The following is a 13451-nucleotide window of genomic DNA, read 5'->3' on the forward strand; positions in this document are numbered from 1 at the left end:
CAGACCTTTGCAATCCTGCAGGCAGGGAGCTTGGTTCTAAGTGAGAGAGTGTTCCTGCATGAGCAGGACACCCTTACGAAGTCTATTCTCCTGGGTTGTCAGTGAAGCAGCCATATACCATATAAAAGGGACACCGCGTAATTACACGATGACCGTCTCAAAACTGGCTGAAACTAATCCTATCATGTTTGGTATCAAACATGTTGGAATCATACCCCCCACCATAAACGGTGTGGGAGGTTTGATTCTAAGCACTGGAAGGGCCCTCCGTTAGGCTCAAGGTGTTCACTGGGCCAACCTTCTAGACCCGGACAGCACAAAATGGTTGCTGTCGACCAGAGACACATTTCTGCCCTCCTGCTGCTGAGCCAAGCTCAAGCAGGGAAAGGCAGAAGAATAGGCATCCCATCACAGGGAGGTGTGACCATCTCCCAGACAAGATTTAGTGTATTGGGACTGGGTGAGTGCGCTTGCCAGCGCCACTAAGTTTGCATCAGGGGCACATTTGGTGTCCCCATGCAAAGTCCAGTTCAAACCAGTCCTGGGAGCAGCTGGCTCCTGCTCTGGTGCAAAACTGGACTAAGGACATGTGAGTAACCTCTCTACTGTCCAGACACTCGCCTGGGAGGGTCTCCTGAATCGTCCCAACCCTTTCCCTAGGGGGACTTAAGGGCTTACTTGGGTGTAGGTCCCGAGATTCGTTGTCGGATAAGATTCAGATCAGACACCACTTCTACCGTCTGGGCACTCTGGACTTCGCTGGACATCATTTGGGCTCAACTTCATAACCCAGTCTTCTGCATCATTTGTACCTGAGCACCATACAGGAACCTTCCAAGGCCTGTGGACATGAAAGACACCTGAAGGAATCTCCCTTGGAGTGAAGGGGTTACTCCCCTGCATTTGCAGGCACCATAACTAAGTCGACCGGTCTGCTGATCCTGAGCTCCTCTGGACTCCGAAAGCTCTGCAACATAGGTGGTGGTTCTCCACAGCTCCAAAGGCCTGCCATGCCCGCTCACCAAGTTTAAGGCCAGTATCCATCATGGGGGTTGCAATAACCGAACCCTTGTGCACTGTGTCAAGTTGCAAAAGCTTGTTGGCTTCCTTCCAAGAAGATCTTTGGGCTTAAGGTAGCTCCAACCTCGAGCATCTCCAGGGACCAGAATCTTGTGCCAGACCGCATTGTGTGCATCGTGGCCTGCATCTTTTGGTGAGCTGCTTGAGGCCCTCTCGCGGCTCCAGTGCCTCCGGCATGTGGGTCCATTTGAGGGTCACCTGTGCTTCTCTTGGGCTCCCCGGATTGCTTGGGGCCTGCCCTGACTTCCCTGCTTGTGGAGAGTCCCCTGGACTTTGCTGGTCCCAAAGTTGCTCCTTCAGCGCCTGCGTTGGTTGTATTTGCCAAGGATTGTTGGTGCTCCTGCCAGACACTGACCCCTCAGCACTTTACATCCTTTGTGGGACAGCTCCTGCTGGGCTCCTGGTCTTTCTCAGCATCACCTGGTCCTCACAGCTGCAGAGTCAAGGTCATCGTCAACTCCCCTGCAACACCCGCCTTCGGAGTGCACTCATCTTCGCAGTCTCCTGGTCACTCCTGAGTGGCAGACTGTGTCCCCTCTGCTTTCAGGTACCTCTCATCTAGAATCCAACTTCGGATTCCACAGTACACTTTCTCCTCCGTCAGCAGCAGCACTTTCCTGAAGTCCTCCACTGGGTTTGACTGCAATTTCCGACACCACTTCACACATATGCACCTGGCTTCCCTAGTGTAGCTAACAGGGGTACTAGGGCATCCACCGGTGGGGTGGCTCTCCAACCTTCGGTCTTTCTCAGCATCACCTGGTCCTCACAGCTGCAGAGTCAAGGTCATCGTCAAATCCCCTGCAACACCCGCCTTCGGAGTGCATTCATCTTCGCAGTCTCCTGGTCACTCCTGAGTGACAGACTGTGTCCCCTCTGCTTGCAGGTACCTCTCATCTAGAATCCAACTTCGGATTCCACAGTACACTTTCTCCTCCTTCAGCAGCAGCACTTTCCTGAAGTCCTCCACTGGGTTTGACTGCAGTTTCCGACACCACTTCACACATATGCACCTGGCTTCCCTAGTGTAGCTAACATGGGTAACTAGGGCATCCACTGGTGGGGTGGCTCTCCAACCTTCTGTCTTCCACAGGGTTTCTTCAGGATCCACTGGAAAGGGTCCTTAAACTTTAAAAATCCAACCGTAACTTACACAGACTTGTACGGAGCATGCGGTCGTCTTTCTACACTGCACACGCTCTCCGTAAGGTTCCTGGTCACTCACATTGGGTGGTTCCTTAGGTCCCCAGCACCTCTATGTCCTCTTAACATGGTCTTGAACCGAGTCGTGGTTCATCTACCACTTTCTTAGTATAGGGTTTGCCCCCCCCCCCCCCCCTCCCCGGTGCAGTGTAATACGTGCTATATACTGTGTTTCTTTGCAAAGTATTGTGTGCATTGTGCATATCACCAGGCAAGGAGATATTTGTATGTGTTAGAGAGTATTACATAATAATACAAAATTTATGAATACCTTATGTGCTTCTTTTTCATCTAATCTATACTATAAGATTGCATTCTGGTAAAACAAGCTGCTTTACACTCCTTCTGGACTAAGCCTGAGGCTGCTCTCCACAGCTAACACTTAGAGGGCTTTCTAAGGTTGTCCAAGACCTCTTAACTCACCATAAGGGTTGTCAGGACTGGTGCAAGGTGCCCACTTGCATAAGTGGACATCATATACCAGGCCAGCTTCTCACAGTAAAGCAAGGGGATTGACATACTGTTTAATAGATGCAGTGGACCCCAGCATTAGAGGAGGAAATAGAGAAAAACAGTTGAGAAGATTAGAATCTAGTTATATCACGAAGTTAGACATCAAGACATTGGGTGGCCTTAATGGGGAAGATGATCTGCATACACACCTATAACTAACTTTAATTCATCCGCAGAAATACCTCTCAGACCTGGAGAGCAGTTTTAAAAGTACACGCAAATTCACATTTAGCATAAACAGAACATCAACAGACTGGTCAAATATACAGTGATAGATGATAACACAATCTTTTCAGTTTACCCACTTGAGCTGTATCACAATCAAATGACCACACAATGCAAGGTGATTGAAATACCCACTTGGGATGTATTATAAGCAAATTTGCACAAATGGTACTTACCAAAAATAATGATTCAATTGTTTTTTTAAATGCATACTTATAGCGATGTGTTCATGTTTCCTACATGAATTGAAAAATGTATAGCATTCTAAGGAATGTATTATGATGTGGGGCAAGTAATATAATATCAAACCTTGCAGCGGTAAAATATTGTTAAGAAAAGAAAGATCAGAAAGACTAACAAAACAAAAAAACGACCAGTCTATCTACACTGTTTAGGATTTTCCCTTCATGATTGAAAAGAGTAGTTATAATGGCGCCTCGATATCAGTTAGCAAGGCTGCTGGCAGCCAAAACACATACGACGATGGCCTGACATCAATAAATCTGCAAGCAACCACGCACAGCGTTATCCTTTGTTGTGTAGGGGTATGGGAATTATTACATGGACGGCTCTGGTTGGACCCGAAGAGTCGACGCGTACTTCGCTTTGGAGCGTGGCGGCAATCAGCAAGGTAAAAAAAAAAAAATCTCTGCATCTACTAAACTATAGGGGACTTCAAATTACCCTAGAAACAGTACTTAATACTTTTGTTAATTAATATGAAATATATTCAAACAACAAACCACAGGACATTTTTGAAAAAATAAAAAAAAAAAATTGTTCTTTTTAGAACATACAAATTTATATATACACACACACACACAATATATACAATTGACATCACAATTCAACAGAACAATAATCATTCGAAAATTCCTTCTCAAAAAGAGCAATTTCCTACCACCCACTTTTTTGGGACCACAAATCAGTGTCTGTGCACTAAATCAAGACAATACACTGTGAGGTAGTCTACTAAGCATACAAGGTTACCACACCTCTATCCGCCTTATTAATAATGAGCTCTAAACTATTTGGAAATTATTTCTCATTTCCAATTGGACTCCTCTTCTCATGAACTGTCGACGCGGACGCGTTGCGGCCTTCATTGCATCTTGTCCTCCTCAGGACAAGGGTAAGGGAACAAAAAACATGCAGCAAACAGTATTGACTAACTGTAAGCTTCTGAAAATCTGCCTTTTGGCGCTCTCCAATGGACCAGCAACTGGTTGCATCACCTGAAATCCGTAGAGACAGGCAAGCTCGTGGGTGAGAACAAATACCACTGATCTCAAGCCACAACTGGACCGAAATATTTCACACTCCACTTGCTACCTAAGGTGGAAGTGTGTTACACCACCGATACCTTCTTTTTAACGTGCGCTCGTTTTCTCTTTTTCACAATGCGCTCAGTCAAAGCCAACGGATCCTCGCCCTCTACTGCGGGACTTTGCTAACGAGCGGTGTCCATAGTCCACTGTCCGTAAAGGACAGGTCGTTAGCAAATTCCCGCAGTAGAGAGCAAGGATCCATTGACTTTGACTGAGCGCAGTGTGAGACAGAAAACGAGCGCACGTTAAAAAGAAGGTATCAAAAGTAATACAGTGTACGCACTACAACAGGACACCACACCAGTTAAGAAAAACATCCAATATTTTTATATATTTAAGACAAGACCAAAACAATAAAAATCCACAATACAGGAATAAAAAAAATCTAGTTATCAAAATATGCTTAAAAAACAGTTCCTCGATATCGATTGCACACGACGCCGTGATAGCCCCGGACAGAGCTAATAAATCCAAACAGTTCTGGCTGACTGCGGCGTCGCAGGCTAGCTACCGTGTCGGGAAGACCCGCAAACAGTACCTTCTAGAAATGCCAGGTGTTGGCGACCTCTCGGTGAGCGTCCAAAAACACGGCGTCCGCAGGCATTGGTTCCGGAGGTCAGTGCAGGAGTTGTCGGGTCCCTCGAAGTCACAAGTGTTGCAGATCGATCTCCTCTCTGTTGAAATCAGGAGCGCTGGTGTTGGCAGGCATAGTGTGCTGCAGTGCAGAGTGCAGCAGTGCTGTGCCCTCAGGTTACGGTGCGAGCAGCGGCATCAGATAGCGCCGGTGAGATCAGAGTCGCAGTGCGAGATGAAGGCGGTGCTCGTCGCAGGGCTAGCAGGTCACGGTGCAATCAGGGGCGTCGTCGTGGCTGAAGCGCTGTTGGCGGCTGACAAACTGGAGTTGATGGTGCCAGTAGGCAAAGGCTGTGGTGCAGGATGAGGGCAGTGTGTCGTGTGACTTTATGCGCGGTGCCCTCGAACCATGGTGCAAGCAGCGCCCTCGATTCCGGCGTGGAGCGGCGTTATCGGGGATACCAAGGCGTCATCATAAAGCGAGGCGGTACGGAGTGTGGTGCCCACAGGTCGCGGTACGGGCAGCGGCTCGGTGGCGGCGTCAGCAGGTGTCATATGTGAGACCTGGGTCGCGGTGCGGCATTGCAGCAGTGCCTTCAGGATGCGCAGTCGGCAGTAGCGTCGTCAGGTTGCTTTTCTTCTGTTGCAGCACAAAACACACAGTCCCCAGTGCTAAGGGCAGAAGAGCTTGATGTCTTTGCTGTTCCTGAGACTTCTTGAACAGGGGGGCAAGCTTTACCTCAAGCCCTTGGAGAAACTCACAAAGTAGATTGCAGAAAGTTCAGTCCAGTCCTTTCACTGCCCAAGACAGAAACAGCCACTGCAGGCCAATACAGCAAAGCACACAGCAATGTGGTAGTTCCTCCAGCTCTTCTTCTTGACATTCTTCTTGGTCCAAAAGACTTCTAAAGTGCAGGGGTCTGGGCCCCAATTTTTATGTCCCAAAATCCTTTGATCTCTTAGGCAGAGAGTGTCTGTGCCCAGCCAGAACCAGTTCTGCCTTCTCTGGTGTGATCTCCTGGCAGGAGGTGGAGACGGCATTGTCAGAGGCAGACCAGGCCCTTTGAGGTGCTAGGAAATCTCCTCCCCCTTCCCCCATCGCAGCCCAGGTCTATTCAGCCCTTTCCTGACCCACCTAGACTATCTGGGGCCATTCCGGCTCCCTAGCCTTCTGTCATCCAAAACCCATACAGACCATCTACATTCCAGCAGAGGCACACGGGATGACGGAGCAAGAAAATACCTACTTTCTAGAAGTGGTATTTTCAAACACAGAATGTAAAAATTACCTTCACTAAAAGATGCATCTTTAGATTCTGAGTTCAGGCATACTAAACTTTATTTTCCTACCTAATTCCCCGGGCCAGTTTCGTCTATAAGATGTTATAAACAAACTCTCCATTCTGTCCTATGGGGAACAGGTAGCCTTGCGATCATGAAAAACGAAATTGGCTGTAATTCACTACCAGTACATGCCACACACACCAGGGCATGTCCTGCCATTCACATACACTGCACCCTGCCCACAGGGGTACCTTGGGCCTACCTTAGGGATGCCTGACATGTAAGAAAAAGGGAAGGTTACGGACTGGCAAGTGTGTGCACTGGCCAAGTCGACATGGCAGTTGCAAACTGCGCACACACTCTGCATTGGCAGGTATGAGTTACCTTTTCAGGGCTACTCACGTGGGTGGCACAATCAGTGCTGCAGGCCCCATGAGTAGCATTTGATTCAGAGGCCCTGGCACACTCAGTGCACTTTACTAAGGACTGACAAGTAAATCAAATACCCAATCATGGAAACACCAATCCAGAACGCAATTTACCACAGGAGCACTTGCACTTTACCACTGATCAGCCGTGCACAAAGTGCGCAGAAACGCTACGCCAGCAAAAACAGTCAAAACCGGGAGGTCAGAAAGCAAAAACTCAGGGGAAACACGCCAAAAGATGCCAAGTCTAACACATGTCTCCTCCAGCTGAAAGTAGGGAGAACTACCCACCCTCCTGGGAGTTCTCTTCACTAAGGTGGAAGAACCTGGACAGACAGACCATCTGCACTGGCGTGTTCTGTGCCAGGACGGTGTTCCACCGTAAAGTCCATTCCCTGAAGGGAGATGGACCACCTCAGCAGTTTTGGATTCTCACCCCTCAGGGCTCAAAAAATTCACTCGACCGCTCGCATTTGCGAGTCAGATTAATTCAGGACGAGCTATTTTTAGGTCCTACTCGCTCTTAATGGCGAGTAGGAAAACAAACTGACACTTGACCTCTGCCTCTGAAAACAGGGGAAATGTGACAAGATAGCAAGATTTAAAGGCATCTTTATTGCGCCCAAAGTAAATGAGCAATAAAAATGCTTTTAAATCTTGTTAACATGTCACATTTGCTCAGCTTTCAGATTAGAGGTCAAGTGCATTTCAGTTGAGTCGAGGAGATTTTGTAGGTTACTACACCTGCAGGTCCAGTGCATTATTTTATGATTTTTCGAGCCCTGCCCCTCATTTGCATTAACCATCTGAGGGGCCTGTGGTCTGTCTGCACCCGGAAGTAAGTCCCAAACAGGTATGGTCTCAGCTTCTTCAATGCCAAGACCACAGCAAAAGCTTCCCTTTCTATGGCACGCCACCTCTGTTCCCTGGGGAGTAGTCTGCACAACAAATTCCTTGGAGAAGTTGGGTGCCTTGAGCATGGGAGCTGTGCACATGGCGGCCTTCAGAGCATCAAAAGCCTTCAGGGAGGACTCAGTCCAGATTACCTTCTTAGGCTACTTCCTGGAAGTTAGCTCTGTTAAGGAGGCACCAATGGTGCCATACACCCTTAACAAACCTCCTGTCGTATCCGGTGAGTCCTAAGAAGGCCCTCACCTCTGTCTGGTCTTGGGGGGCTTCCATGCCAGAATGTTGTCAATCTTGGGTTGTAGGGGTGTCACCTGGCCGCTTCCTACCTGGTGTCCCAAGTACACCAACCGATCTGGCACTTACTGGCCTTGATCGTGAGGCCTGCCCTCTGCATCACCTTCAACACTATCCCGAGGTGCTGCAAGTGTTCTTACCAGTTGGAACTGAACACTGCAATGTCATCCAGGTAGGAGGCACTGATTAATCCTCCAGCCCAGCTAACACCTGGTTGACTAGCCTCTGAAAGGTGGCAGGGGCATTCTTCAAACCAAAGGGCATCACCCGGAACTGGTAATGTCCTTCTGGGGTTGAAAATACTGACCTCTCCTAAGCCCCATCTGTCAAGGCACTCTGCCAGTACCCAGACGTTAAATCAAACGTGCTGAGGAACTTGGCAGCTCCCAATCAATCGATGAGCTCATCAGCTCTGGGGATGGGGTGTGCGCCAGTCCGGGTGATGGCATTGAGCCCACGGTAGTTCACACAAAACTGCAGTTCTGGGGTGGCACCAGGTGCAGCAGCCTTTAGGACTAAGACCACTGGGCTGGCCCAAGGACTGTTGAAAGGCTCATCACCCCCTAACACCAACATCTTAGAGACCTCAATCAATAACATTTGTAGCGCACACTACATTCCCGTGAAGGACTCAAGGCGCGGGGGGGCGCTACTGATCGAAAAGCCAGGTCTTGAGTAGCCTCTTGAAGGTCAGCAAGTCTTGGGTCTGTAGTAGGTTCAGAGGGAGGGTGTTCCAGGTCTTGGTGGCGAGGTGGGAAAAGGACCTCCCGTCTGTGGTTAGGAGTGCGAGTCCGAGGTCGGCGGAGCGGAGCTGGCGGTTGGGGGTGTAGAAGGAAAGTAGTTTGTTGAGGTAGGCTGGGCCGGTCTTGTGGAGTGCCTTGTGTGCGTGGATGAGGAACTTGAAGGACATCCTCTTGTTAACGGGTAGCCAGTGCAGGTTTCTCAGGTGGGGGGGGGGGGGGGGGGAGGTGACTTGGCTGTGTCGCGGTACGTCGAGGATCAGTCGTGCCGAGGCATTTTGGATGCGTTGCAGTCATTTGATGAGCTTGGTCGGGGCTCCTGCGTAGAGGGCGTTTCTGTAGTAGAGTCTGCTACTAACGAGGGCATGGGTGACTGTTCTTCTGGTTTCTGTTGGGATCCACCTGTAGATTTTGCAGAGTGTGTTAAAACAGGAGGAGGAGGAGATGGCAATGACTTGCTTGGTCATGGAGAGCGTGGAGTCGAGGATGATTCCTAGGTTGCGTGCGTGGTCGGTGGGTGTCGGGGCTGCCCCCAGTGCCGTCGGCCACGATGAATCGTCCCAGGCTGAGGGGTTGGAGCCGAGGATGAGGACTTCCTTTTTGTCCGTGTTCAGCTTCAGTCGGCTGGTCTTCATCCAGTCTGCGACGGCCTTCATTCCTTCGTGGAGGTTGGCTTTGGCGGTGATGGGGTCCTTGGTGAGGGAGATGATCAATTGAGCGTCGTCGGCGTACGAGATTATGTTGAGGTCGTGCTGTCGGGCAACGTGTGCGAGCGGGGCCATGTAAATGTGAACAGTGTCGGGCTGAGGGAGGTGCCCTGGGGTATGTCGCAGATGATCTCAGAGGCTTCGGATCGAAATGGGGGGGGGGGGGGGGGGAGGCGGACGCTCTGGGTTCTGCCAGAGAGGAAGGAGGTGGTCCATTCCAGGGCTCTGTCTCGGATCCCTACGGCGTGGAGGCGTGTGCATAGTGTGCGGTGGTAAACAGTGTCAAATGCGGCGGAGAGGTCCAGGAGAATGAGGGCTGTGGTCTCACCGTTGTCCAGCAGTTTCCTGATGTCGTCGGTGGCAGCAATGAGGGCAGTCTCGGTGCTGTGGTTGCTGTGGAATCCTGACTGGGAAGGGTCCAGGATTCTGTTTTCTTCGAGGTATTGAGTTAGCTGTCTGTTGACGATCTTTGATGACCTTGGCTGGGAACGGGAGCAGAGAGATGGGCCGGAAGTTCTTGAGGTCTTTAGGGTCAGCCTTGGGTTTTTTGAGTAGGGCATTGATCTTGGCGTGTTTCCAGCTTTCTGGGAAGGTCACGGTGTTGAGGGAGATATTGATGACGTTGCGCAGGTGGGGTGCGATGGAGCTGCTGACTTTGTTGAAGATGTGGTGCGGAAATGGGTCTGATGGGGAGCTGGAGTGGATTGAGCTCATGGTCTCGTTGGTGTCATCGATGCTCACGCTGATCCAGGCTAGCAGGGGGTCGTGGTCGATGGTGTGCGGAGAGATTGTTGTGTTGCTGTCTGTTGGGGCTGTCTGGGTGTTGAAGCGGTCGTGGATTTCTGCTATCTTGCGGTGGAAGAAAGTGGCGAGGGAGTCACACAGGGCTTGCGACGGCGGGATGTCGGTGTTGGAGCTGGGGTTGGGGTTGGAGAGTTCCTTCACTATGTTAAAGAGCTCCTTGCTATTGTGTGCGTTGTTGTCGAGGAGGTCCTAGAAGGGGGTCCTCTTGGCCGTCCTGGTGAGGTGGTGGTGGTGGAGGTGGCTGCGGTGGCGTACTTGTGGGCTGCGTGACTGTCCGGGGTCTGTTCGCTGTGCCATTTCTGCTCTAGCTTTCGGCAGGCTCGCTTGGAGGCTAGGAGTTCTGGGGTGAACCAGCTGGCACTCTTGCTGGCATCTCTGTGGGGGGGGGGGGTTCTTCAGCAGGGCGAGGGTGTTGGCGCAGTCGTTGATCCAGCGTCTGAGGTTGCGTGCAGCGTCATCGGTGTTGGAGGGTTCGGTGGGTGGGCTGAGAGCGAGGTTTGCGTGAAGTTGGTCTTCAGTGATTTTTCTCCAGCAACGGAGGGGGATCTGTTGGGTGCGGTGGTGCATGGTGGGTTTCTGGAAGGAGAAGTGGGTGCAGCGGTGGTCGGTCCAAAAGGAGTTCGGTGGTGTGGCTGAAGGCGACGTGGGGGCTTGCGGAGAAGATGGGGTCAAGCGTGTGGCCTGCCTAGTGGGTGGGCGTTGTGACGAGTTGTCTCAGTCCGAGGTTGGTGAGGTTAATCAATCAGGGTTGTCGAGTTACTGTCGTTCTCCAGGTGAAAGTTCAGGTCTCCGAGGAGGATGTAGTCGTTGGAGGTCAGGGTGTGCGTGCTGATGAAGTCGGATATGGAGTCGCTAAACTGGGGCGGGGTCCGGGGGTCTGTAGATGAGGGTGCCTCTGAGGGTGGAGTTTGGGTCTGTGTGGATCTGGAAATGCAGGTGTTCGGCGGAGCTGAGAGTGTCGTCAGTGCTGGTCGAGACCCTGATGCTGTTCTTGTGGACGATGGCGATTCCCCCTCTGACTCCGTTGGTGCGGTCTCTGTGGGTGATCTTGTAGCCGGCAGGGATGGCTATGGCTATGTCGGGTGCAGAGGAATCGTTCATCCAGGTCTCTGTGAGGAAGGCGACGTCCGGGGAGGTTGTGTCGAGTAGGTCCCAGAGCTCGACGGCGTGTTTACGTGCGGAGCAGGTGTTCAGTAGGATGCATCGGAGGTGGTTGAGGTCCTTCTTGGCGAGTAGTTCGGTGGCTCTGATGCTGGTGTAGCTGCAGTTCCGGCAGGTGAAGGGACTGTGTGTGCGCTTCGTGGTGGCCTTGAAACAGGTGTGGGTCCTTCCGTGGTTGAGAGCGTGGTGTGGCCTCGTAGCGGTGGTGGTCATCATCGTCGTGGCGGGGATCAGGGGTTTGGGCGCTGTCCAGGCGCGGACGGGCTTGCCTTAGGCGCGCCAGCGGCACGCCTACTGCGTGCGTCTGCCATATATGGGAATGTGGGAGGGAGGAGAAGCTGGGAGGTGGGAGGCAGGGGCAGCGAATGGCAGAGAGGGGGGCCAGGCCGCAGGGGTGGGAACGGGGCAGCGAGGTGGGGGACAGAGGAGAAAAATGGGCACAAGATACATAAATCAAACAGAAGAAAAACGGGCAGAACAGTGAAAGTGAGGGGGAGACAGAAGGCAAAACGCGCACAAGCTACCATTGGAGCAGAAGGAAAAAAAACAGTGGCCAAAACAATGGCAGCGAGGGGGAGACCGAGGCAAAAGCGGGCAAAATATACAAACCTAGGGCCTCCCACTGGCCACCAGGGATGAGGCGCAGGTGGTAGCCTGCGGGTGGAGGAGGGCCTCAACCTCAGCAGCGTCAGGGCACACAGGCGAAGCTGTGTAGTGGGGGGAGCGACCTACCAGCAAGTCAAGGGACCTCCTCTTTGATGCTGGCCTTGACCCGGTCAGTCAGTCAACCTGTACATTTTGAGCTTCACGGGCAGGCTGTCACCGGTGTCCACGTCATGGGTACACCAGTGAGTAACACCTGGGGTCAGGGAGAATAGTGGGGCAAACTGTCTCAACAACTGGTGACAGTTGCTCTGCTGCTTGGCGGTCAGGGTAGGGGAGAGGATCAAACCTTCCACTGACCCATCGCCCTCCTTGGTAGACAGGAGGTCAGGGAGAGGCTCACTCTCCTCTTCCACCCCATCATCTGTCGCCAAGAGCATGCTCACTTCGGACCTCTCAAAGTGGGGCTTGAGGCGGTTCACGTGGAGTACTTTCAAAGGGTTCCTTGGAGCCCACAAATCCACCAGGTAGGTGACATCACTTTTGCGCTCCACCACCTCAAATGGCCCAGTCCACTTGTCCTAGAAGGCAGAAGGTTCCACTGGGGCCCATGACCCATACTTTTTGCCCAGGTTGTAATTCGACCAGTGGCATTCTGGTCATACCACTACTTCCTTTTTTCCTAGCTTGCTTCTAGGTTCGCCGGAGCGAGTTTCCTGAAGCGGGCAGTTTGGTTTCGGAAGGCCAGCATGTAACTAAACCCAGCCTGGGGAGTTTTCCTGGGAGCTGCCTCACAGCCTTCCTTCACCAAACTCATAGGTCCTCTCACAGGATGACCATACAGAAGCTCAAAGGGACTGAACCCATGAGACTTCTGTGGTACCTCCCTGTATGCAAAGAGAAGTCACTGTAAGAGGACGTCCCACTTATGACTCACGGGTTCTGTAAGACCCTTAATTATGCCCTTCAAGGTCTGGTTGAATCTCTCTACCAGACCGTTAACTTGTGGGTGGTAAGGGGTGGTGACCTTGTAGGTTACACCACACTCCTTCCACAGAGATCTCATATACTTGGATATGAAATGGGTGCCCCCGTCAAAAACTACCTCACTTGGGAACCTCACTCGGGAAAAGATCCCCATCAATGCCTAGCCCACCACTGGCGTCGTCGTTGTCCTGAGAGGGATTGTCTCCGGGTACCGAGTGGCATGGCCCACCAAGACCTGGATGTACCTGTTGCCCATGGCTGTCAGTGGCCCCACAATGTCCATTCCTACCCTTTCAAAGGGCGTCCCAACAACTGGGAAAGGTTGGAGAGGAGCTTGGACCTTCCTCTCACTCTTACCACTTGCCTGGCAAGACCTGCAAGGTCCATCTGACTGCTTTCACATTTGAGGCCGAAGAAGTGGGTGACAAGCCTGTCAAAGGTCTTGTCCTGTCCCAAAGGCACGTCATGGGGCCAGACCCAGTAGGAAGGTCCTGAAACGCTGGGGTACCACCAGCACACCGGCTGACCCAGGCTCAGCGACCTTAGGCTCACTATACAGGAGATCATTCTCCCAGTAGATCCGTACTGATCACAACCTGCCTGGTCTGCGGC

This window comes from Triturus cristatus, chromosome 2_1, assembly GCF_964204655.1.
Source record: "Triturus cristatus chromosome 2_1, aTriCri1.1, whole genome shotgun sequence".
NCBI lineage: Eukaryota > Metazoa > Chordata > Amphibia > Caudata > Salamandridae > Triturus > Triturus cristatus.